At 32.6% G+C, this 26,287-nt stretch overlaps 2 protein-coding genes across 4 annotated transcripts in view; one reads left to right on the top strand and one right to left on the bottom strand.

The window, feature by feature from the left end:
- LOC146999061 (uncharacterized) overlaps positions 1–26,287 on the bottom strand; it is a 173,342-nt gene that overhangs the window by 61,355 nt on the left and 85,700 nt on the right. The gene's annotated exons all lie outside the window — the stretch shown is intronic.
- LOC118185305 (dopamine D2-like receptor) overlaps positions 18,292–26,287 on the top strand; it is an 865,565-nt gene continuing 857,569 nt past the window's right edge. The window contains exon 1 of one of the 2 annotated variants that reach the window (XM_085813823.1): positions 18,292–18,423. The gene's annotated coding sequence lies outside the window, so the exon portion shown is untranslated. The remainder of the gene's footprint in view (positions 18,424–26,287) is intronic. The other variant, XM_085813831.1, reaches the window with a different exon arrangement.

The raw sequence follows: 26,287 nt of genomic DNA, 5'->3' as shown, positions 1-26,287 counted from the left end.
TCATAACAACATAGTTGCATAACACGTAGTTATTCATCATCATAAAATTCCCATTATATGTTTATTTATTCTGTATCAATAACTCATTGTGAACTCATACATTTTTCCAATTTAAAGATCACCCTTTTAAATGGACATTACATGAGCGTCTCTGAGCGTCTAAATGCATGTATCTTGAGCGGCAAATTGCAGATTCTTTATGCAGTTTAAGGTATTAGGTAAATAAGGTAGGCTTTCTGGTTGCAATTTTGGTGACATGCGATCTTTTAACAAAAGCCGTAGAAATATGTAAACTTCATGGTTTTGTAGAGCTTGTCTATGAAAAAAAGTTCGTATCAGTAAATTCGTGCTTAATATATTGGAGACTGCTGTCCAAAATGGCAAGTTTTCTAAAAATTGCAGGAGTAGATTTAAAAAAAAATAGGTCTTAAAATGTTAGCTTCTCAATATTAATCCCATTTGGTATTATATATTTATTATTTTTTTTTCTTTTTATTGCACTTTCTTGTTCGAATTTAAGTTCGAAATTCTAAGTTCTTTCACAGTTCGAAATTTAAGTTAAATTCGAAGAAAATTAGTAGATACTGATTCAGAAGTCAAACAACAAAAATCAGCGTTAATTCACAAAATTTTCACAGGACTAGTTTCGATGGTTTTACCGAACCATCATCTTCAGCTGCAAAACCGCAAATGAACAAGATAGGAAATAATGTTTAGATAAGATAAGAAAGCCTGGACAAGAATAAGCAAGTGGCGCCATCTGTTGGCGAAACCAGAACTAAAACATAATTTCTCTAAAAGCTGAAGGCAAATTTGGATTGGAATTAGGATCGTTAACTAGAACAGAAAGATTTTTATGAATGTGAAATGCCTCTAGAAAATCCAGTTCTCCAATGGAAGATGTTTTTGAATAATTTTGGCAGCAGAAAAATTGAAAGTGTGATTTTCGGACCAACAATGTTGAGCAACAGAAGACTTCTGTGTTTCCTTTTTTCTAACATATGCCTCATGTTCTTTGACGCGAAATTTTAAGGCTCTCTTAGTTTGGCCAATGTAAATTAAACCGCACTGGCAAGGAATCCTATAAATACCCCAGGAATTCATATCCGGAATGGGGTCCTTGAGTATAGAAGTTGGAATTTTATTGATGGGAGAGTAAACAACCCGAAAGTTAAATTTCTGCAAAATATGTGCAACTTTATAGCTAATTGATGGAAAGAAGGGAATGACAACAGAATTTTTATGATCTCCTAAAATAAGAGTGTGGCTTTTAGTGTGTTGAGATGAGAATTTTTTAACTGCTTGATTAATAATGTTGGGTGAAAAGCCCCTGTCAATAGCTATTGCTTTTAAATAATTTAATTCTTCATCAAGGGCTAGTTTGGAGGAGCAAACTTGAAGAGCACGGAAAACATAGGAATAAAATGAAGTTACCTTTTGTTTAGTCGGATGACATGATTTAAAGTGTGGTGGAAGGCAAACCGATGAAGGTTTACGGTAAACTGTAGTACTGAAGTTGGATGTGTTACGTGTGACCAGAATGTCGAGAAACGGAAGAGAATTGCAAGTCTCAAGTTCAAAAGTGAACTGAATAGCAGGATCAATAGAATTCATTGTTGAAAGAACTCTATTTAAATCATCTTTATTACCTTCAAACAGGGTAAAAGTATCATCTACGTAGCGGAACCATGCCGGGAAGTTTAAAGTTTCAAACAATTTTGATTTATAATAATGCATGTAGATATCAGCCAGGATGGGACTGAGGGGGCTTCCCATGGCTAATCCCTCAGTTTGCTTGTAATATTTATTTTGGAAAACAAAATGTGTTTGTTTCAAACAGAGTTGAGTGAGAGAAATTAGCTCATCAATTTCGATGCAAGAGAAATGAAATTCGCGAAGTCTGGTTTCTAGACATCTTAATGCACCCTCCACTGGGACATTGGTGAATAATGATTTTACATCAAAAGAAACCATGAGTAAATTACGAGGAGAAATGTTTTTAACCTTTTTTTACAAACTCTATTGAATTTTTTATGGTGTAAATGTTATTGTCTAATAGAGTGGAAAATCTAGAAACTAAATATTTAGCTAATGGATACGAGGCAGTACCTAAATTTGATACAATAGGGCGGAAAGGAATACCACTTTTATGAATTTTGGGAAGAGCATATAATCTGGCACAATTCGCAACAGATGGGATAAGCGAATGTTTTAAGTTGCTTGAAATGATTTGCGAAGATTTGATCGCAGTTTTTATTTTGGATAAGTCCGAAGGTGAAGGATCTTTAGGGATCGGATTATATGGTCCTTCGTTTAAGAGTTTAGTGACACCATCGATGTAAGTGTTCTTATCCATGACGACTATCTGGCCACCTTTGTCGGCCTTTGAAATGACAATATCCGGGTTAGAATGAATCTCGAGCATTGTAGCTCTTTCTCTCGCAGTTAGATTTGGTTTCAAAGGTTTATTATTGAATTTCACACTATGAGCGATAAGATGCCTAATCATTTCTTTCTGTGAATCTGAAACTTTACTGAACTTGAAAGCTTTTTCGATAGGAGCCAAAATCTTTGGAATCGAGGGTTTACAGGTTTGTGAGAAGTTAAAATTATATTTTAGAATTCTCTCTTGTTCTTCTGAAAGACTAACATTAGAAATATTAATTATTGGCTTGATGTTTACAATGGGAAGATTTTTTGAACTACTTGAACTGGAAGACTGTAAAAGAAGTTTTTCGAATTTAACTGCAAGGGTGTTTTTATGACGGTTAACTGCATTCTCCGTTCTAGACCAAGACTTTTGTTCAAGGGCAGTGAATTTTGGATATGTTTTAGCGAGTTCCAGATGAAGCTTATAGAGTTCATGTTCAATTTTGGACAATTGTTGACGTGTATCCCTTATCACGGACCGAAGTAAGGCAAGTTTGCAATTTAACAGAATTCTTGAAACGCGACTCAAAGGTTTTTGATTAGATTTGATTTGAATAAAATTGGGGATCAATTTTTTACATTTACATTTAAGTAAAAAGTCAAGATGATTCAGGAATTTTTGCCGTTTCAGGCGTAATTTAGTGAATTTATGTTCAGGCGTAATTTAGTAATTGTTCAGGCGTAATTTAGTGAATGGCGTAATTTTGCCGTTTTAGGCTTAATTTAGGCGTATTTCAGGCGTAATTGTGTCTTAAAATTAGTAGATATTTTTTGATTTTTTTAAAATTGGTAATTTTTAGTAATTTAAAAATATTTTTTCATTTTAAGGTATAAAATGCTTACCATTACCTTAAAGTAGATGTATTTCTAGGCATACTGAAATAATTGGAAATTTTTTTTGAAAATTTTAAAAGATGCACTTGAATTTATATTTCGGTATATTGGTTATAAACGATAGTAACGTCAAATGCTTTTTTTCTGCTCGTGCACAATAAAAAAAGGGAAAGGAAAATGGGTTACTATCAATTAAGAGTTTCTCTAAGTGAGTTATTCTTGGTAAAAACTTAAAAAATTGCGCTCCGATAAATTTTTAAAATTCTCGCTATCAAATTTTATAAAATTTAATATTTGAGCATAATTTGAATTGTAAAATCGGAATATGGAAACGAATGGGTATTTTATCTCAGAAAAAGTCCAAATTTGTGTCAAAAGACCTATATTAGAACAATGCTGAATATAAATCTAATATATATCCTAAGTCGCGCTTTCAACACTTGAAAAACGCCAAGTTAAATTTCGTCTATCGTTCTAGTAGAGCGAGAGATATACAACTTTACCATTTATTTATTTTTGTGGAAGGTATACATATTTATACGAACTCATTGACAGATATAGAATTCAAGGCGTGACACTAGAAAGCAAAGCTATATTTTTATTCTAACAGCCCTTGAAATGTGCTATCTGAGATTTCAGAAATTACTTTATAAATTTGAAGTTTTGAATGGCTGGCATTCAGTTAAAAAATGAGGAAAACCTAGAGTTTATTTTACTGTAATTCATAGAATTTTACGCACGGGGAAACTTTAGCTAATTCGAAGACAAATCATTTTATTTAGCTAAGATTTCTAACATAAACTCCTCTGTTGAGTACGGTGACTGGCGGTGTTTGCAGTCGTATCATTGCGAACGAGTGTTGATGCCAGAGGAGAAATAAGCATTTACAGCTGTCTTTTTTCCCATTCTCACGGGTGTAATATCGGTGAACACTTATGCTGCAACCTGATAACGTTCTTGGGGATTACACGGCGAAAGACAAATGAGTTCCGCATTTTCTAGTTAATGCTTGCTCAGTATCTGTCCGGCCATGTGGGAAAAATATTATTGCATTAATATTAGATTAGGACTAGCATTTGTAATTTGGGATATAGTTAATTAATACATGAGAATGCTTCAATTTTTTACATTTAGCATGGTACCATCTAATTAAGATACAATAAATAACACGCCGAACAAATATTAATTTAGAAGTGAAATAACAAAAACCCAACATTATTGTTCCAGCAGTTAAATTCTCATCTCAACACACCATAAGGCACTTGTTTTAGGAGATTATAAAATTTCTGTTGCCATTCCCTTCTTTCCATCAATTAGCTATAAACTTGCACGTATTTTGCAGAAATTTGACTTTCGGATCGTTTATTCTCCCATCAATAAAATTCCTAGTTCCCTACTCAAGGATCCCATTCCGGATATGAATTCCTGGGGTATTTACAGGATCCCTTGCCAGTGTGGTTTAATTTACATTAGCCAAACTAAGAGTACCTTAAAATTTCGCGTTAAGGAACATGAGGCATGTGTTAGAAAAAAGGAAACACAGAAGTCTTCTGTTGCTCAACATTGTTGGTCCGAAAATCACACTTTCAATTTTTCTGCTGCCAAAGTTATTCAAAAAACATCTTCCATTGGTGAACTGGATTTTCTGGAGGCATTTCACATTCAAAAAATACTTTCTGTTCTAGTTAACGACCCTAAATCCAATCCACCTTTGCCTTCAGCCTTTAAGGAAATTATGTTTTAGTTCTGGTTTCATCAACAGATGGCGCCAGTAGATTATCTAATGTTCATACTTTCTTATCTTATCTTATCTAATCATTATCTCGTTCATTTGCTCTTTTGCAGCTGAGGATGATAGTTCGGTAAAACAATCGAAACTAATCCTGTGAAAATTTGAAAATATAACCCTGATTTTTGTTGTTTGACATTATAAGGTATTTCTCTCGCCTTCCTAGCGTGCCTTCGTGGTGTAGTGGTTCTGCACGCTGGATCGGTATTCCAGAGGTTCACGGTTCGATTCCCGGCAAGGCCGTTGCTAATTTTTCATCTCGCCTGCTTCGAAATTACCTAATGTCTCTACAGTGGCGTCCGAACTAAACGTGTGTTGGATGATGATTCTCCTCACTCAGGATTTGGCGATTGGGTCCCCTAAAAACCTCAGTCGCCCTTTAAAAGGGGAAGTATATAAGGTGTTTCTCTCGCCTTCCTAGCGTGCCTTCGTGGTGCAGTGGTTCTGCACGCTGGGCTGGTATTCCAGAGGTCCACGGTTCGATTCCCGAAATTAAATTCACGGTGGCAAAGAAAGTTGAGATATTTAATATCACTAAGTTATACATTTAATATTTTTCCAAGCAAATCTAAAATAAGTGAATGTTTTTTATGCTTTTGCTAGATTGTAATTGAATTTAAATGTGTAGGTTGTCTCTTATTGTGCAAGAATATTTTGTGACATGTAATTAACATAAAATTGCATGGCCATAGAAAGAGAGTTAACTAAGGCTCCATTAAGACGATGACACAACTTGTATAAGCTGAGCTGAGCTGCTAGGCAACTAGACCTTGTTACGTCAAAAAAACTGTTTCAAGGAGTTTGGCATAAAGTTCAAAGTTCCCAACTTTATATCGTCTTGGTATACCAGTCGACCAATCAGAGCGAACACGCGAGACCAGAAAAACAGAGAGAGAAAGCTGAAGACACATCCACGCATGTGCAAATTTAACTTTTCTAATTGGCTGCGGCTTAGACCCTGTCTCGCAGGTATGAATGGAGAAACTCCTGCATTTTATGCCTTATGATTAAACCTCATTTATACAACCGTGTGAGCCTAAGAGATTTTACACTAAAATTTTATTTGTTTCTAGTTATTATGCTAAATTTTGCCATTCCGTGAGGATTGCGATGATCTTGTTAAACAGATTAACATCAGGAGAGGAGAAACGTTACGTTACCAGTTGCATAAAATTACGCCCAACAGTGGTTAACCGTCATGGCAGCTGTGGGTTTTTGTATCTTCAAATATATATGACCATAAGGAATGAGACAAATTAAACACTTAATTGAAGCATAATATAGCCTACTTTTTTTTTTCAATTCTACGAAAAAATTAATAATCACGTAAAGGACTAGTATCCACCCAGCAGGTTAATAGGAATGTATTTATGGCTCAATTATTACGGACACATAATCCAAGGACGCATGCTTGTCGCACCCGTATTTTAGGTATGAAAGTTTACCTCACTATATATATTTCGTCGGCAGTTATAAAGCTGATTCTGGCAGTTTGCTGAAAATTTTAATATGAATTCAAATGTAATATTAATAATTTAATTTAAAATATAGAAATGATCCAAATTCATAATATTTTAATTCATATTAAAATTTTCAGCAAACTGCCAGAATCAGCTTTATAACCGCCGACGAAATATATATAGTGAGGTAAACTTTCATACCTAAAATACGGGTGCGACGAGCATGCGTCCTTGGATTATGTGTTCGTAATATTTTTTTTAATTATTACGGACACATATTCCAAGGACGCATGCTCGTCGCACACGCACTTTAGGTATGAAAGTTTACCTCACTATATGTATTTCGTCGGCAGTTATAAAGCTGATTCCGGCAGTTTGTGAAAATTTTAAAATGAATTCAAATGTTATTAATTTGGATCATTTCTATATATTAAATTAAACTATTAATATTTCATGATATCGATATAACTCATACATGTATATACGATATAACGCATATATCAATGCACGATATTGCATAATGCTGATATAATTCATATATGCATGTAGGATATAGCACATACAGTGGATGGACAAAAATATGGAAACACCTTGTGAAATGCATGTTTGAAAAGAAAGATTGAATTTAATGAAATATGTAGATGGCGCTGGCGTTTTTGACTACTGACGCCACCTATACAACTTCGTAAATGTGCTAAACAGTTCAGTTGTTGTCGGAGTACTGTTATGTGAGGTTGTCATTGCATTATGTCAGAGTTAACAGACTTCGAACGTGGGCAAATTGTTGGAGCACGTATGGTAGGTGCTTCCGTAAGCAAGGTAGCCGAGGTGTTTAGTGTTTCAAGAGGTACTGTGTCGAAGATTTATTCCGCATATTTGAAAAGCGGAAAAACATCATCTGCTAAATCACAGCGCTTACGAAAGTGTGTCCTGAGTGATCGTGACAGACGATCATTAAAGGCAATTGTGACGAAAAATAAGAAGACCACAGCTGCAAAAGTTACTGCTGAAATGAATGTTGTGTTACCGAACCCTGTGAGTACCAAAACAATTAGAAGGGATCTTCATAAACTGCGAATTGCTGGCCGTGCTGCAATTGAGAAGCCACTCATCAGTGATGCTAATGCCCGTAACAGGAAAAGGTGGTGTTTAAGTCATAAAGCCTGGACTATAGAGCAGTGGAAGCGAGTAATATGTTCTGACGAGTCTTCTTTCACATTGTTTCCCACTTCTGGATGAGTTTACGTCTGGAGAACGCCATCTCAAGCTTGAGATACAGACTGCTTGTTGCCAAGAGTGAAACATGGCGGGGGTTCTGTTATGGTTTGGGCAGCCATATCGTGATTCTCTGCTAGCCCCATGATAACTATGTCAGGGCACATGACTGCCAAGACTTATGTGAACATTTTGGCCGATCAAGTTCATCCCATGGTACAAACTTTGTTTCCCGATGGTGATGGTGTCTTCCAAGACGACAAAGCACCTGTTCACACAGCTCACATTGTCCAGGACTGGTTTTCTGAGCACGATGATGAGTTGTCCCATCTTCCCTGGCCAACACAGTGCCAGACCTGAATATTATCGAACCTTTGTGGTCTACATTGGAACGGAAAGTGCTTTCCCGTTATCCACCGCCAACATCGTTATCTGAACTTGCCATCGTTTTGCAGGAAGAATGGTATAATATTCCCTTGGCAAACATACAGGAACTGTATTTATCCATTCCGAGAAGACTGCATGCTGTTTTGGATGCCAACGGGTTTCCTACACCATATTAAGCAAAGAAACATGTTTCTTTAAAGGTGTTTCCATACTTTTGTCCAACCCCTGTATATCGATACATGATATTACATAATATTGATATAACGTGTGTATGGATATACTCCATAACGCGTATATCGATACGCAATATTGCATAATATAGTAGATATAATCATGTCTGGATATAGGATAGAATGCGTGCATTGATACACGAATTTGCATAATATAGATACAACTCACACATTGATATACGATATAACGTATATATCGTTACATGATATTGCATAATGCCGATATAATGTTTCTTCTATGACTATATAGCGATTTATACATTTGGTACCATGCTTTTCCACCACAAGGAAGAAACTCGTTTAGAATAAATAATCGTTAAATAATTTACTAACTATAATTATCAAACATCTTGACTTGTACTCTTCATAATGTGCAAATAACAGCTCACTAAAAGTCCTTTCTAAAACAGAAAACGTTAAATTGCATCATATTTGTATGAGTATTTAAAATGCAATATAATGTTGATAAATCGGTAGTTTATTTGAAATCACTTATATCCATGTGAAATACATTTTCCAGACTGTTTAAAAATCCGTTATGGAAACATAAAATGAGATAACCGTGAAATATTTTCCTTAAATATTTCTCTAGACTTCCATCATTGGTGGAAAGTGAAATATTATCCTTGGAGTTTTATCATCGTGTGACGTCACTTGCGAAATCTAAAATTCTGGAATGTAAACAGAATGTCAGATTAAATTGCATCACCATCCTTCAACTGTAGGTTCTCCATCTGTTCGGTTCTAAATTATTAATACATGGAAGGTAAATTTTGTATAAAAGAAATCTTATTAGCACATCCTTTTGGAACTTAAAAAGACATACTTTCATTTTGATTATAAGCTTATTTAAATTTAGATTTATGTTTTCTCAATTCTCTCAGATACAAAAGTATATTTTCTGAAAGCAGTTTGAAACACACAATAAATATGCGACGTATTAATAAAATTCTTCGAAATATTGAAGAAAGTAATACTCTTCCTCGAAATGTACAAAAATTTCAAGCACTTCGATTCAATATATAAATGTTTTAGATACTGTATATGAATAATTTGTATATGTAGAATTTAAAAGGGAATATGTAAGTGATTAGATTCTTTTCTAGGCAATATGAAGGAACATTTAGGCAGTAAAGAAATACTTTTGTAGCAATCAAAATTTCGAATTTGTAATTTAAAAACTCTAAATAAAACAGCAAATTTACAAAATTAAAATAATTAAAATCGTTCTTGATTTCACAAAACGTTCCCGACTCTTCAAGGAGAATAGGAATCCCTCATACAGTAATCAAAAATTCCAAAGGATCGTGTTTCATCTTTTTCTCATTTGTGAACAAAATTCCTATTCCAATTTCAAATTTGCTAATCAACCATATAAAATCAGCGATAGCGTAGGATTTGACTTTTATGTCCTTTTAAAATAAATTTTGGAACTCTTTAATTTAAGTCTTTTCTCCTTGCATTTCTTTGCAAATTATACATACACTCACACATATATGTATATATAATAATGCCAAATGTGTAGAGGAAAATACTGGAACCTTTAACAGCTTTCGATAATGTGTAGATGGCTGAGAAGACCGTAGTGGCTTGAAGGTAGGGCGGAGTGGAAAAGGATAATGACTCATTTAACACAACTGAGTTTGAAAAAGCACAATCTTTATGTTTTTATCCAATCTTTATGTCTTTATGATTTGATGTATCAAATCATCCTTTTGCAGACAAGATATTTCTTAATTATAGTAGAATACAATAAGTTCCATTTTAAAGTATGACGTCATCTTAGGCTAATAAGCAGCAGTATGGAAAAGTAGCGTGTAGCCAGCATGAAAACGTAAGCGCAAGCGAACGTTGCAATTCAGAGGAAGGAGGGAGGAGTCAATAGTTTCAGTTCGAGTTAGAGAAAGTTTTGGTTTACAATTAATTTGATTGGACAATAGGTATATGCATTAAAGCGTTACGTAACCTATAAAAATCTGAAATTACAGATGAATTTAGGGGAGATCACCAAATTTTGAATGTTAATTTTGAGGTCGCCAATTATTTCTTAAAGCTGCTGTTATATTTTGTTATATCTTACATACATACACACACACAAACACATGTTTGTATATACATATATATATATATATATATATATATATATCAGAAAAGTGTATTTATTCTAACTGAAACCAGTCTTAAAGCAGTAGATAAACCTAATATCGAACCAGTGAGATCAAAAACCGTGTCGAATTTTTAACCTTTTTTTATCAATCCATGTTCCAGAAAACGAATTAGATTAGCTCTTATGCTCGCAAATAATAAACATATAGAAGAGCGTTAAGATTTTCTAAGTAAGAAACGGGGAAAATAATTTCTAATATCTTCTGGGCTTCGAATCATACATCTTAGAGTTGGTGCCTAGACGTGCCATCCATTCATACCGCAAGAGCACTTAAAGGGATTGAAATATTTTTTTGAAAATTATGAAATCCCTCTCCAGAAGTGACGCGCACACATGTACAGGGTGTTTTGAAACTCATGTGCAAAAATTTAAAGGGTAATAAAGATGCGTATTAGAAACGCGTTCACGAGAAAAGGTGCATTCCTCCGTGAATAATACATGTGAACTGAAATCAGACTGCGCTGCTGCTGTTGCATTAAAACAACTTGCAAATTCGACATGTGGCGCATAATCTGCAAGTATCAAGGCTTGCACTTTCTGTACATAACAGGGGTGCAATCCTTCGTCCCGTAATATTTGCCAAACAACTGAGCGGATCACATTTACGGCACGGGAAACCTCTCGTATAGTATCCGGACGATCTTCCACACTTTGCGGAATGTTCTCCAAAACTTATGATTATGGTAGGAGTGTGCGGCAGGCAGGATGATTATGGTAGGAGTTTGCGGCAGTGCATGCGAGCAATTCTCGAGAATTATGTATTGAAGTTCTTCAGCGAATTGCCCTCCTAACGAAGAATTCAAATGGATATTGAAACCTCCGGCCAAGAACATTTCACATTCTTCGTCATATTTGAAAGTCCGAAAAATGACATCGAGTATATGATCGGTACTGAGGTTTGATTTTGCGTACAAGGCAGTGAATCTAGCTTCATCTTGCCGTTCGTATATAGTTATAATTCATTTTGAAATATTTCACATACATCAGACTGCATAGCTTTAGAATTTCCAATAGACAGCCTCGCGCGCTGGGGATAATTTTTCTTTTTTCGTACAGTGTTGCCATTGCTTATTTCTAAATCATTGCGTTTGTTACTCAAAAATTCGTTAAAGTTTTACAAATGTGAAATAGATAAAAATAGAATTTAAAATTCACAATTTGAGCCTCCAGATGCCCATATTCGTGTGGAGGACTATATTATTCAGAATTTGACGTCATTAGGTACCTTTGATTTTTCACAAAGCGATAAACATATATTTATTTATGCAGATTCTTCGTTACTTCATTTCTTTAAATATAATGCTGGGCTCCAATATTTAATGGTAACAATTTGTAAAATGAACCAACGCAAAGTGCCAAAATAGAATTAGATCATTTTCCAGGCTAAAATTAATAAAAAAACGACCTGAGATCGATAATGAATCAGTATAGATTAAATAGTTTAGCAATTATGTGAAAACGCAAGGAAATTAGATTTTAAAACAATTTTAGAAGAATTTACAGAACGAAAACTTAGAAATATGTAAATTCATGTATTCATATTCAGTGATGTAAATTTATATTCAATAAATGTTTTTGCATTTTGAACATTTTTATTTTTTAATTTATGTAGAAGTTTACCTGTCTGATGATCCATGATATTTGATATATATGTAAGAATAAAATTCTATAGTCAAGAATACACTTAAAATTCTAACTGTATGTTTTTTTTTTATTTTTGATGGCGACGGTCTCTTATTTGAAAGTACTTGAAATTAAATCCACAGTCCCGTAGTCAAGTGGTTTTTTCCCGCCTTTTCTACACGTACAGTTATAGAATGTTCTGGAGATATTTAATGGGCGACGAGGCTGACGTCATTTCTTGGAAGCTCCAATAGACAGCCTCGCGCGCTGGAGATAATTTTTTTTTTCCGTACAGTGTTGCCATTGCTTATTTCCAAATCATTGCGTTTGTTACTCAAAAATTCGTTAAAGTTTTGGAAAATATTAAAGAGATAATAAAACGAAACCGAAATTCAAAATTTAGGCATCCAGGTGCCCATGTTCGGGTGGAGGATTACGTTATTCAAAATTTGGAAGCTCTAGGCACCATTATGTTTTCTATGGGAGAAACACACATACATTCATGCAGATTGTTCATTATTTAATTTCTTTAAGTAAAACACAGAGAGGTAATATTTGGTGGCATCATTTTAGAAAGTTATTCGTCGTTTATAGTGAAATGCCACAAAATGCTCTTCTGAGACCACCTCTTTGGACTAAAAAAATTAAGAAGCAGATTGAAACTGAGGTGGGGCAGAATAGTAGAAAATGAGAAGAACAGACTTGGTTCACACCATTGTAGAAAAGGTGGTAAAGTAGATAAGACCATAGAGGAGAATAATGGAGGACCGAATAGTAGAAAATGAGAAGGACAGATTTGGTTCACTCCATTGTAGAAAAGGTGGTAAAGTAGATAAGACCATAGAGGAGAATAATGAAGGACCGAATAGTAGAATATGAGAAGGACAGATTTGGTTCACACCATTGTAGAAAAGGTGGTAAAGTAGATAAGACCATAGAGGAGAATAATGGAGGACCGAATAGTAGAAAATGAGAATAACAGATTTGGTTCACACCATTGTAGAAAAGGTGGTAAAGTAGATAAAACCATAGAGGAGAATAATGGAGGACCGAATAGTAGAAAATGAGAAGGACAGATTTGGTTCACACCATTGTAGAAAAGGTGGTAAAGTAGATAAGACCATAGAGGAGAATAATGGAGGACCGATGCGCTTCTTGCCATGCTCTAAAATCGAAATTAAAGCTTATAGATAATACGAATTGAGAGAATGGATGAAAAAGTTACTTAACATGTTGTTTGCAGCTATATAGCTTCAGTAATTTTAAAAGTGGCATGTAAGAGCAGCGTTTACATTCAGTTTGGTGGTTACATTCGGTATAGTGGTATAATGGTATACCACCCAAACCGGTATAGTCGTTAGCGTCGTTGACTGCCTTGCCGAAGGGCTCGGGTTCGAATCCCGGAGACGGCATGGATGTTTGTAAATGTATAATGTCGCTGCGGCATGGCGACACTCTATATATTCGGCGAGCCGAAAGGCCTCTTAAAAGATTATGGTAGGGAAAGAAGGCTGGGAGACCCTCGGACACGTCCCCCCCCCGCTCTCCAACAAAATTGTGGCCGGAACTGAGCTAAATCGCTCTCACTGCCACCTGTGAGGTGCTTAAGACTGATGACAACGACAGGCGTAATCATGCGCTCCTTGCTGCAAGGAATTTCGGGGGCTTGGGATGACGTCACTGTCAGACAAGTGAGCATAACTAACAACAACAAGAAAAGTCATTGGGATAAAGAAAATCGAATTGCTTTAAATATTGGATGTAAAACATTCTCTTAATAGTACAGCATGTTTCAAAAAGAATATACGTATTTCGAATGCATATACTTATTAAACTATATGACATACGAATCTGCAACTTTACACACATATGTACGAATGTCTCAAGTTCAGATTATAGACGTTACAAATGTCCTCCAATATGTCCACAATATCATATCGGTACTCAAATTCCTCCCATACTCGGGCAAGTATGTCCGTCGTCACTCATGTTATGACAGTTCGGATCCGGTTCTTCACCTCTTCCCGGTTCTGTGGGAGTGGTGGTACATCAACTTTGTCTTTAATGAAACCCAACAGGAAGAAGTCACAGGGTGTCAAACTCGAGAACACAAAATGATTTCTGCTTCGGAGTAGCCATTTTAAACATGTGACGGTTACCACGAAAAACAGCTATTAATATAAACTAGACCTATGTATTCGTTTCGCCAATAGCCGAGCCGAGGCGCAGTGATCGATAGTTTGGACAAAATAACACTTTGTAATACGTTTATTGTTATTGAAACACGGTGTATGTTAAGTTGATTTCAACATATTTTTTCCAGTCTTCTTATTTTCAACTTCCCATTAATAGAGAATCCTTCGGCAATGCTAAATCTCTTACTGAAACTGTCTTTGCATTGATGGAATTAGATTGATTTAGGAGTTTTTCGTTTCGTTTTGGACAATAAGTAGGCATGTTTTGCTACAGTAATTTAGGTAAACACATTCTTCATCAAAGATCATAATGTAGTTCCATTTATCTCTTAATAATTAATTTTCATACGGGGATCTACACATTTTTCTGCGCTAAGCCACATAACTTGGCCAAAATTGGAGAATAATTTGTTTTCTAAATTATAAATCTTGGTTTATTACTTTAATTATCGTCACTAGAGATGCATTTAAAGATTTTGCATTGATTTCTGCATCAGCAGACAGAATTCTCAGCCGAAGCATTGATTGTGTTAAATTTTATTAAATCGTACATTATTTCGTATTGATTTTATTACCCTGAAACATGAGAGTACTTAAATTTGCCTATAAAAGTATAAACAAACAAACACATTTAATATGAGTGTGCGTTTAAGATAATAAGAAACATACTTTGCTAATGGATAAGTAAAAATACTCATAATCATTATGAAGAGTGCATTTTCAGCTTTCGTTCAGAGATCGTCACAACTTGAGAAAAATTCGAAACATGAAATACTAAGAGCAGGTACTTTATCTATAAAAATAATATTACTCAATAGAAGGAAAATACAAAAGGAATGATTAATTAAATTAAATGTATTTTAAAATGTATACTCGTATTTTACTATATTAAATGTATATTTTAACATCTTATATTTCTCCTCTATCTTTATTTTATTCCGTTTGAAATGAAAGAACTGCAGCTTACCTTCTGCAATTAATGTAAATAGCTTTTTTAATATTATCAATAATTAATAAAACCTATTACATTTCGCTTGGCGTAAAATTATGTAGTTTAATTTGGTTCTTCCTGACACTTCTAATCATTATTAAAAAAAAGACTTCTTTCTGGAAATATACCGTTATCATATGAATATATTATATATTTGTTTTGACTCGCCCCCTTTTTCAAAGAAATCGATTATCTGTTTGTTTGCATGTTTTTCATGATATATTATTATAAATTTTGTGGAAAGGAAGTCTATACTTACTTCCTTTCTAAGAAATGTAAGAACTTCCGTTTGAATTCTGGGCTGTTTCAAAGGATGTGTCCCTAAGTCCATAAAAATTAATGCTTTTTATTTGGATAAATTTGTACTTCCTTTGATGCTCTTCAGAATAAAAAATTTAACTGACGAATGTAATCTGCATTAATAAAATTTATAATAGAATTTTATTTTCACGTCTGGAAACAATTTATTAATATTATTTTACATAATAGGTTAGTGATTATAGTACAATAATAAAAAAAAAAGTAATGTCGTTTCTTTCTCCCCCCCCCCCCAAATAAAAATCTGAAAGGTTTCAGATTTTAAATTACGTCCAAAGAGGCGATTTTTTAACGTTTTGTGTGTTACCTTTATTTATTAAATATCATGTTTTTAGCACTTAAACCATAAGTTTCAGTTCAATAGCAATGTCGCAAAATAATTTTAAAGTGAGCCTATCTTTAGAATTTCGGTACACAGTTCCGCGCGATGGAGATAAAGAGTTTTTTTTTTTTTTTTTTCCGTAGAGTGTTGTCATTGTTCGCTTTGAAATCGTTGAGTTTGTTAATCAAAAATTCGTTAAAGGTTTACAAAATATGAAATCGATAATAAAACAAATTCCAAATTTCAATTTTGGTCTTCCACATGCTCATTTTCGTAGGGTATTACGTCATTCAAAATTCGATGGCTCTATGTACCGTTGCTTTGTCACAATGCGAGAAATATACATACATTTATGCAGATTTTTACTTATTTAATTTCTTCAAATATAATGAAGGACTCTAACATTTGGTGGCAACAGTTTAAAAACTGAAACGGACATTTATAGTGATTGAACGCAAAATCGCAAAACGAAAACAATAGTCCTTTAGGGGCAAAGCCCCTTTAGACTAATAAAAAATCCAAAGGTTTTCATATTTTATATTACTTCCAAAGGGGCATTTTTTTAATATTTTGCGTGTTAACGTTATTTATTAAATAAGGTTCATCAGACTTGAACCATAAAATTCAATTCAACAGCAATATCAGAAAATAATTTAAAAGGGCATATCTTTAGAATTTCCGATACACATTCTGGCGAGCTGGAGATAAAAATGTTTTTTTTTCCTTACAGTGTTGCCATTGCTGGCTTTGAAATCCTTGAATTTGTTAATGAAAAATTCGTAAAAGTTTTGCAAAATATGAAACAAATAATAAAACAAATTCCAAATTTGGGCTTCCAGATGCCCATATTCGAATGATGGACTACATTATTCAAAATTGAATCTCTCTAAGTGCTGTTGTTTTTTCACAGTGCGAGAAACACACATATATTCATGCACATTCTTCATTATTTAGTTTCTTTAAATGAAATGTAGAGCTGTAATATTTGCTCGCAACAACTTGAAAAATGAAACATCTTTTATAGGGAAACACCAGGTAATTAATAGCCCTTTTGCGCTAATATACTTTGGGCTAATATTTCTTTTATGATAGTTAAACATGTTGTTGAATGCACTATATAATTCATAACTTATCAAATTATTATATTCTTTATCAAATTTCCCATTATTTTTCTGTTTCGAAAGAAAACTGTTTCTGTTCAGCATCTTATTTTTAGTTTAAAAAAGTTTAATTATATGGCATTATATTTTAACATACCTCAATTTTTGTGAGACTTAAACTAATCTATTTGAAATACGTACGTCTTGAGGGTGGTGTTCCACAGTTCCTTGAAATAGAGTACAGAGTACAGAGTTCCTTGAAACTCTGTACTTTATTCTTACGCTTATAGAGATTTTCATCATCACGTGACATAAAAGGTATTTATTTTATCAGAAATTTACTGCTTATTGATCGAGTTATATACACCATTAATAAATTATATTACTTGTAGTTGCTTTTAATAATTTATACTAGTTACTTTGTAAGGATCCTAAGTTTTACTAACGTTTATTTTATTTTAAATCTTTACTATCACTTCTTATTCTCTACTTCCGGCCAGAATTAAAAGCTTTTACTTATTTATGCAAATTTGTCTTGCGAACGCCAAGTACTTAAGTTGTGGCTTTTTGCCAAGCAAGAGAGAGGAAGGAGTTATTAGAAGCAGGCCGCTGGCTTTAGTAGTTTTACTCGTTTGCTGGTTGCCTTCAAGGCCAGAGGTTTAATCCTCCTGATAATTTTAAACGTATCGTAGTTTTAGCAGCTCTCTGTACTACATACGGATTTTTGTTAAATAACAGCCAATCTTGAAGTTAGGCACTTGTATATTAATCCAAAGTTAGTTTTAGTTAGAGTCTTTAGTTAGTATTTTTATATTCTTACGTTCAGACCACAAGTGGTTGGTCTCTGTATTCGGAAGGTCCGGAAAGCTCTGTAAAGATAGAAAAATAAAGGGTTTCGTATACCCTTCCTATGTGCATTGTCTACTTCACAATTTATTGAACATAGCTTTAGTAAGCTCCCTGTTCCGAGTCAGGACAGTCCATGTTTCCAAGGCAAGTAAAGAGGAACACAAGTCCTGATAACTTGTGCACTAATGCGTAACGTTTTTAAGAACTAGTTTCAAGTAACTTTTGATATGATAGCAAGTGAAGTTTACAGCTTTCTTTAAACTGCTATATCCAGCTAACGAAGACAGCAAAGTTAGGAGAACGTTTAGGAGAAAGGGGATAAGCAGAGGGCGCTGTGGCGTCAGGAGAAGCAAAAATGGTTGTTCTCCTGGAAGCTCCGGTGAGTTTAGTTTGAATCGAGCTGTTGCTCACCGTTGGTTCATCGCTATCCCGTTCCGGATAGCAGAGCAACATTTGCACATTCTTTCTCTTCTTCTTTAGAAACTTTTTCGTCTGCTGTTGGCTGAGTAAGAGGTAAGATTTACAAACACTTTGCGACTTTACTCGTTTCTATTTTGTGTCTATGAATACTTAATAGGAAGCAACAGTGCGATTATGAACGAAAAAATCTTATTTCGAATTGTATTTCTAATTATATAGTCTTTCGTTAGTGCACAAACGTTACGCAAAGTTCCAATACGTATATTAAATACCTGCAATTAAAATTCTAATACTTTTGGATTGATAAAATATTACGCTCTTTAGTAATTTTATACACAATCATTACTTATTTTTCTATGGTATTTACTTTATGAACATCTGTGTTTTGTACATTATTTTTTGGTGGAAATAATATATGAGAAAATACATATTTATTTTTTTAATTTATAAGCGTTTTTTTAAAGTCAGTTATTTATTGTATTATAAAAATACTCTGCTTTCTTCCCGGCATCCTAATATTTATAAAAGTATCATTGTATTTATACAATAATTTATAGAAAAATCTTTTGAAACACAATCATTACTTATTTTTCTATGGTATTTACTTTATGAACATCTGTGTTTTGTACATTACTTTTTGGTGGAAATAATATATGAGAAAATACATATTAATTTTTTTTTTCATTTATAAGCGTTTTTTAAAGTCAGTTACTTATTGTATTTCAAAAATACTCTAATTTCTTCCCGGCATCCTAATATTTATAAAAATGTTATTGTATTTATATAATGATTTATGTAAAAAATCTTCTGAAACACAATTATTACTTATTTTCAATAGTATGAAACACAATCATTGCTTTATGAACATCTGTGTTTTGTAAATTATTTTTCTGAAACACAATCATTACTTTATGAACATCTGTGTTTTGTAAATTATTTTTCTGAAACACAATCATTACTTTATGAACATCTGTGTTTTGTAAATAATTTTTGTTGGAAATAATATATAAAAAATACATATTCGTTTCTTAATTTATAAGCGTCTTTTCAAGTGAGTTAGTTATTGTATTTCAAAATACTCTGCTTTCTTTACGGCATCCTAATACTTATAAAAATGTTATTGTATTTTCATAATGATTCATATAAAAATCTTCTGAAAAATTTTGAAAAATTCATTATCAGCTCTTCGTGCTGTTACACAAATTTCTTACAAAATGAATTAACACTACAGAAAAGATTATATAAAAGAATCTGTTCTTTTAACTATAATAAATAAACGTTATTTTGTTCTTATATATTTATGCGTAATATTTGTCGTTTTAATGTGGAATTTTTTATGATGCAATGGAATTTGGATATTCTGATACATTATCTGACATCGTCTGAAATCGAATTTCGAATTATTGTGCAATCTTATAATGTGCATCTGTAAAGCTGTGTAAAATACCATTTCATATATAAAAATTATAATATTTAAGAAGAAAATTAAAATTTGCTGCACTGAGAAAACATAATTAGGAAATTTATGTTTTGTATATGGCACATGGCAATGGATGCTAAATTTTGCATATATCTGAATTTCGTATTGAGTATACTACTATTGTCAACTCAAAGGAATTTATTCTACATTTACTGAAAATGATGTAAAAGTAGGTTTTCATATTGCTAGTTTTTAAATTTCATATTAAGAGTTTTTTTCATTAAATATTGTTTTTTAATTAAAAAATTTTTAAATTAAAGTTCAACATTGGGAATTTTTAAATTTCAATAGTTTTGGAATATTTCGTTAATTAAGTCGTATTTAATTCGAAGCTGATTTTTATTTAAATCTGGGAGCATAATATGAAAAGTAACAAAATATCTGATATTACTACATTATGCAGTGTTTGGTGTTTTCTATGCTTTTATAACATGCATGCAAAATTATAAATTCTCCCATATTAATTAGGATAATGTTATATAATTCGATGCAATAAACGTAACAAGTAAAACTGCAAACATTTTTTTCAAGCATATAATCGTGAATATATTCTATTAAATTTTTTTGATCAAATCAAACTTAATTGCAGCTATTTATAATTATCTCTAATTTTGACTACGATAACCATTTATTTCTGACAGTCATAATTAAATAACATATTTTAAGGCCATAAATAACAAAGCTCGTTTACCCATCTTTAATTTCGTAACAAAGCACTGACGATTTTATTGAAGTAAATACATATTTTAAGTATCTTTAGATAAATGAATCAATGGAATCAGAAACATTTTAGCTAAATATGATAAATAAAACTTATCAAAATATATACTGAACCTATTCTGAGTTTGAAATTACAATAAAAAATTTCGAATTCATTTTAATCATCTTATTACATATACTTAATACTTAAAACAATTTGCCTAATTTGAAGGATAAAAAAATATTATTTTCAAGTATTAAATTATTTAATATTCAAAACTGAATAACAAGGACCAACATATTTATTGGATATTTACATTAATTTAAATTCCACAATGCGTTAAATTAAAAAAAAAAGTGAAAAAATTAATTCTAAGAATGTGAGTAAGCCAGATGTTTTAACAGTACTCAATTTATGAAGAATAGGTCTCGATATATACATACAATTTCAGATTTTGTAAAATTATATCCATTGAAAGAATTTCAGTTTTTAATAAGACTAAAAACTATTTTTGGAAATGTATTTATTACGTAGATATGTAGGTATAACTATTAAAACTATATTTGTGAAAATCTATTCATTACATTGATATATATATATATGTCCATAACTTAATGCGCAAAGTTGTATAATTCGGTGTAAATTTTTAGCACATAAATTAGGATGCAGAAGACTGCTAAGTAAAATTGATTAATTTTAAATTTAGTAAAAACATATTGATTGCAAAACGGTCTACGGAACTATTTAGTTTTAAACTTGATGACTGTAAATAAAATTTTTCTTATGCCAGAAGAGAAAATCACTGATTATTTGAAATTTACTTTTATCCCATAATTTATAATAAATATTATGAATGCTGCAAAGATTATCGTCATGGAAATAGTAAATGATTATGATAATTATTCAAAAAGTTGTCTTTTAACATATCACATTACTATGACTACTTAAATACTACAGTCTAAAAATTGAAGTCTTTTAAGTATGAAAATGAATGTCTGACAATGTATCGTTAGATATGAGCGAATATAAGACAACTTTTCACATTTATTATTAAGTAAAATTCTATAATGTTAATTGGTGTTAATGTAAATTACGAAAAAATTCCTAAATTAAAATTAAATAAAATTTCCTAAATTCCGAAAAAATGAGTAAATTTCTTCAGCATTACATAAATTTGATGCTAATCGTTTTAGCATTACTTTAGGCAATATTCCAAAATGTTTTAACCATGTAAGAACGTTTCGAAATGCATAAAAACAATTAAAATTATTTCAAATTTAAGGCTGAATTATCTGCCTGAATTTTACATTCGTGTGCTTTTTAGCATTTACCACTCTATCTCTCAGTTAGGATACAGACATTATGCCGTATCATACTGACGAGATATTTATTTAAGAAGGAAGCCACGTGCAATCAGTCAGCAAGTTAATGCTTATGTTCTTTGCATTTTCTGTATGCAAGGTTCGTTCATGAAAACCACATTTAGCACATGAGGTCTGCAAGTCTCAGACAATGAGACAATGAAGTGATGATGATGTCGTGTCTATGACAAAGTGCAATTAGATAGCTCCAAAGTTGTCAAAGACAGCTTTTGCAACCTCGGCAGCTCTATCAGTAAAAAGTAAGTCCACTGGGTCTACAATGCCGATGTCAAACAGTCTGGCCTGGATTGCTGGGCAGCTGAAGATGTGATGGCGAGACAGTGGGATGTCATCTGGGCAATGAGGAGAAATGTTGGTGTAACTACGCTGTTCGTCTGCAGAAATCCTCATCCCTTTTAAGTGATTTGTCCTAAGTCTGGTTATGATAGTCGATATGGCTCTGTCACAGTTCAATTCCGGGATGGAGTTTCCTGTAACTTGACCGATTAGTCTTTGGCTGGCAACTGCATTGGCATCAACTAGGGTTAGGCAGTTGGATGGCTGAGGAGAATCAACTGATGTCTTTGCAAGCTCATCGGCTTTCTCATTACCAAAAATATTTATATGAGCCGATATCCATTGTAAGATGCAGGATCTTTGGGAAGCAATGATTTTATCTATGAGCTCAATGATCTGATGACTGAGTTGATATTTGCCCAATGAGACAATAAGGTACTTTTCTTTTTTCCCTGTTAGAAATCGTATCCATTGGCACTTGTAAACCTATTTCACTTTTGTAACAATGTTTGTATATTTGGCTATCACTTTCGACAGAGTCATTAGCTAAAAATAGCGTTTTTCAATTTCTGTAGCTACAGTTCTTTATTTGATAAACAAAGATCATACGATGAATCTGTGTAAGCTTATGCTTTTAATCATTTTCAAGGTGTGCTCCCGATTCTCTGCGATTTACTTGTCCTGCTCATTCTCTAGAGCAGGGCTTCTTAAACTACTTTAAATCGCGCCCCCTTGTTATCAACGAGAATTCTTTCGCGATTATTATTTTTTCGCGATTTCGAAATTATATTAATTAAATATTAAATATATAAAGCCGGGATTTGGCGATTGAGCCCGCTAAAAACCACAGTCTCTCTTTAAAAGGGGGAGTATATAAGGTATTTCTCCCGCCTTCTTAGCATGCCTTCGTAGTGTTCAATATAAATGTGTAAGCAGGATTTGTTATGTATTAATTGTTTCTTATTTCCAGGCTATAGGTATTTGCTTTTAATTCAGTTTTGTCAATGAGTAAAATTTATTAATTTGCTTTTATTAGTTTTGGTTAAAGTAATGGTTGTAAATTTTGTAAGCTGTAAACTTTTAATTAACTTTAAATTTAAGTTTGGAAACTTTATTTTTTTTTCTTTTATCCTTAAAATAAAGTTGCTTAACTTTAAGGATTAAAGAAAAAAATATAGCTTCCAAATTTAAATTTAAAATTAACCAAACTGGATTAAGAGCAAATAACTTGGGATAATAAACAATTAACACATAGCAGTAGTGTAGTGATCAGCAGGCTGGGCGCATATTCCAGAGGTCCGTGGTTCGAGTCCCGGAGAAGGCGTTGCTCATTTTCTCCTGCTTCCAAAAAAATCCTAATGTCTCTACACAGTTACTGATTTCTCCCAAGTCATTAAACTTTACTTCATTAATGAACCACATATTCGAGGCTGCAACTTTCAAAAAAGTCGAAAGAAAGCATAGAATAAGCTTCTGCAAAATTTTATAATTCACAGAAGCTAATGAAGTGATAAAGATATCTTTCACGTTTCAATTTTTTCATTAAACTTTATACAAATAGACAGAGGATGTATGCTGTTGGATATAAAATATGACAGGAAAAAAGCAAATACATTTCTAAGGATTTAAGGAGCAAAAAAATTACATTTACTTTCAGTTACCCAATTTATGGATGCAATTTTATGGTGAGATATGGATCCAATTATGCTTGCGTAAATGTTCATACTATAAATTTGAATTCAGATTAAAAATGGCATCATCTTACGTAAACGTTATTTACTCCGTTTCCAAAAATTGAGCGAGATTTGAAGCTAAAAATTTTTATTTTCAATGGAGACGTAAAGTTTTTTATGCTATAATGCTATTTTCTCCCTCCTTCCAGCATGCCATCGCAGTGCAACGGTAGCACACTCGGCGCGTATTCGAGAAGTCCAGATTCAAGTTCCCGTGAGGGTACTGCATAATTTTCACATCTCCTGCTACCAAAAAAAAATGACTCTATTGGCACCCGAACTAAAAGCTAGTTGACGATAATTCGTCACCACCAGATTTCTGCAACTGGGTCTTCTAAGCCTGAGGTGCCCTTTAAAAGGGGGAGTATATAAGGTATCAGTAGTGGGCGCACCCTGACCCACCTAACACGCTACGCCCATTTAACAGGCAGCATAACAGGCATTTAACAGACCATATAACAGGCGACACCCATTTAACAGGCGGTATAACAGGCATTTAACAGATCACATAACAGGTGACGCCCATTTCAACAAAGGAGAACAAATTTGGAACATAAAATTACTAAATGAAAATAATAATGCTTTAATAATAACTATAAACATAAAACTGAATAAAAAAGAACAAATATAAACATTTATACAAGAGCAAACACCAAATACAAGCAATGGTAACAACAATATAGTAAAGTAGACCATATAGCAATGGCAATAAAAAGCAAAAATCATACACTGATTCCCACTGCCCGGTGCTCACCGTTAATAATATTCATCACAGATTTACATAATTGTGAGTAATCTTTATAGCATAAAAAGGGATTTTGAAAATCAATTTTTTATTGTTTCTTAAGCTATTAAAGTAAGGACAGACCTCGATTAAGTGCTTAGCATCACCAAACAGACCCCATAGTTGACATTTATTGTTGTACTGCATCTTAAACCTAGTGAAGTATCCCGGGAAATGCCAATATGATATAAGGTATTTTTTCCTTCCTTCTAACATGCCTTCGTGGTGTAAACGTAGCATACTCGGCACGAACTGGAGAGGTCCAGGTTCAAGTCCTGGTGAAGGCATTCCCCATTTTCACGTCTCCTGCTTAAAAAAAACTGCAATGACTCTACAATGTTATTAATATAAGATTTGAAAGCAATAAAGTGGAGTCCCACTTATATTTCTATTAGCAAATTTACTTTTATTGCAATAATTTTCTTCGACTGAATTTGCTAGCTGTTAAAATGAAAATTAACTAATGAATTTAAACCGTTTCATTATCGTCAACTAATATATTATTTATTCTGTTATATATAATCATGAGTGATTTAAAAATGGTAAGTAATTTACATGCTGTTTTTTATTTATCTTTAACAATTATGGGGCAGAAAGACTGCATATAAACACCATTTTCCAGTCACCTTAAATGCTCATTATATAAAGAGTATAAAAGAAGAAAATTGAAATTTTAGCTGGTTATCTATGCGAGCAAACTAAAATATCAAATAATTGAGCTAATGTGGTTAGATTACTTTAAAGAACATCTGAAGCAGCTATTCCACATCAGATATGTAAGGATATTTCTTACTATAATTTTAAATAAATTTAACGTTTGGAATACTTCCTCTTAAATCTTATTTTAAATTTTTACAAACATTTTTATCTTGAAAACATAAATACGTTTCCACTCTCAAATTAAAAGGGAAAAATAAAATAAAATGCGATAAATACATAAACTGGCAACAGTTCAAAGACGTTTCATTTAATAGAAATCTAAACAAGCAGATAAAAAATATTATTTCCCAAGCAAACACTGGAGGAATTAAATGCAACTTTTCTTTGATAAAAACGTATTCAAATAGCAGAAAATGTCAATGAATTCAAATCAATGTGAACTGAAGCGATATACTTATCTCTTATACATAATAAGCTACTTAAAACTGCCTGGGGAGTTTTGTGCCAGAGTGTGATTTCGTTTGAGTTTAATTTCATTTTTATATTTGATAAAAAAAATGCATTGATAGGCAATTATTTTTGTTTTAAATGCTCTGAATTGTATTTCTTAGTAACTCATTCCAACAAAGGAAAATATTTATAGAAAAATTATCCCACTTCAGTGGTTTAATTTGAAACCTACTTAAAACCTCGTATGGCGTAACTTTAAAATTATATCTCCTACGATTAACATTTTTTTTTTTCATTTTATAACATTTTTTTCTTAATTTTAGCCTAGTAGTTGCTAAACTTTCCAAATTTATTGACAACACTTTAAGACAAATTAAAAACCATTAATATTTTTATGTTACATTAAGGGCAAAAGCATAAAATTTTTAATTAGATTTAAAATTTGGAAAACACAATTAATTAATTAATTAATTAAACACAATTCCATAAGTA

This window comes from Stegodyphus dumicola, chromosome 1 (assembly GCF_044657685.1).
Source record: "Stegodyphus dumicola isolate Sdum_Otavi_A_Nest chromosome 1, ASM4465768v1".
NCBI lineage: Eukaryota > Metazoa > Arthropoda > Arachnida > Araneae > Eresidae > Stegodyphus > Stegodyphus dumicola.
The sequence above is the reverse complement of the archived record's forward strand: the minus strand, read 5'-3'. Positions and strand labels throughout refer to the sequence as shown.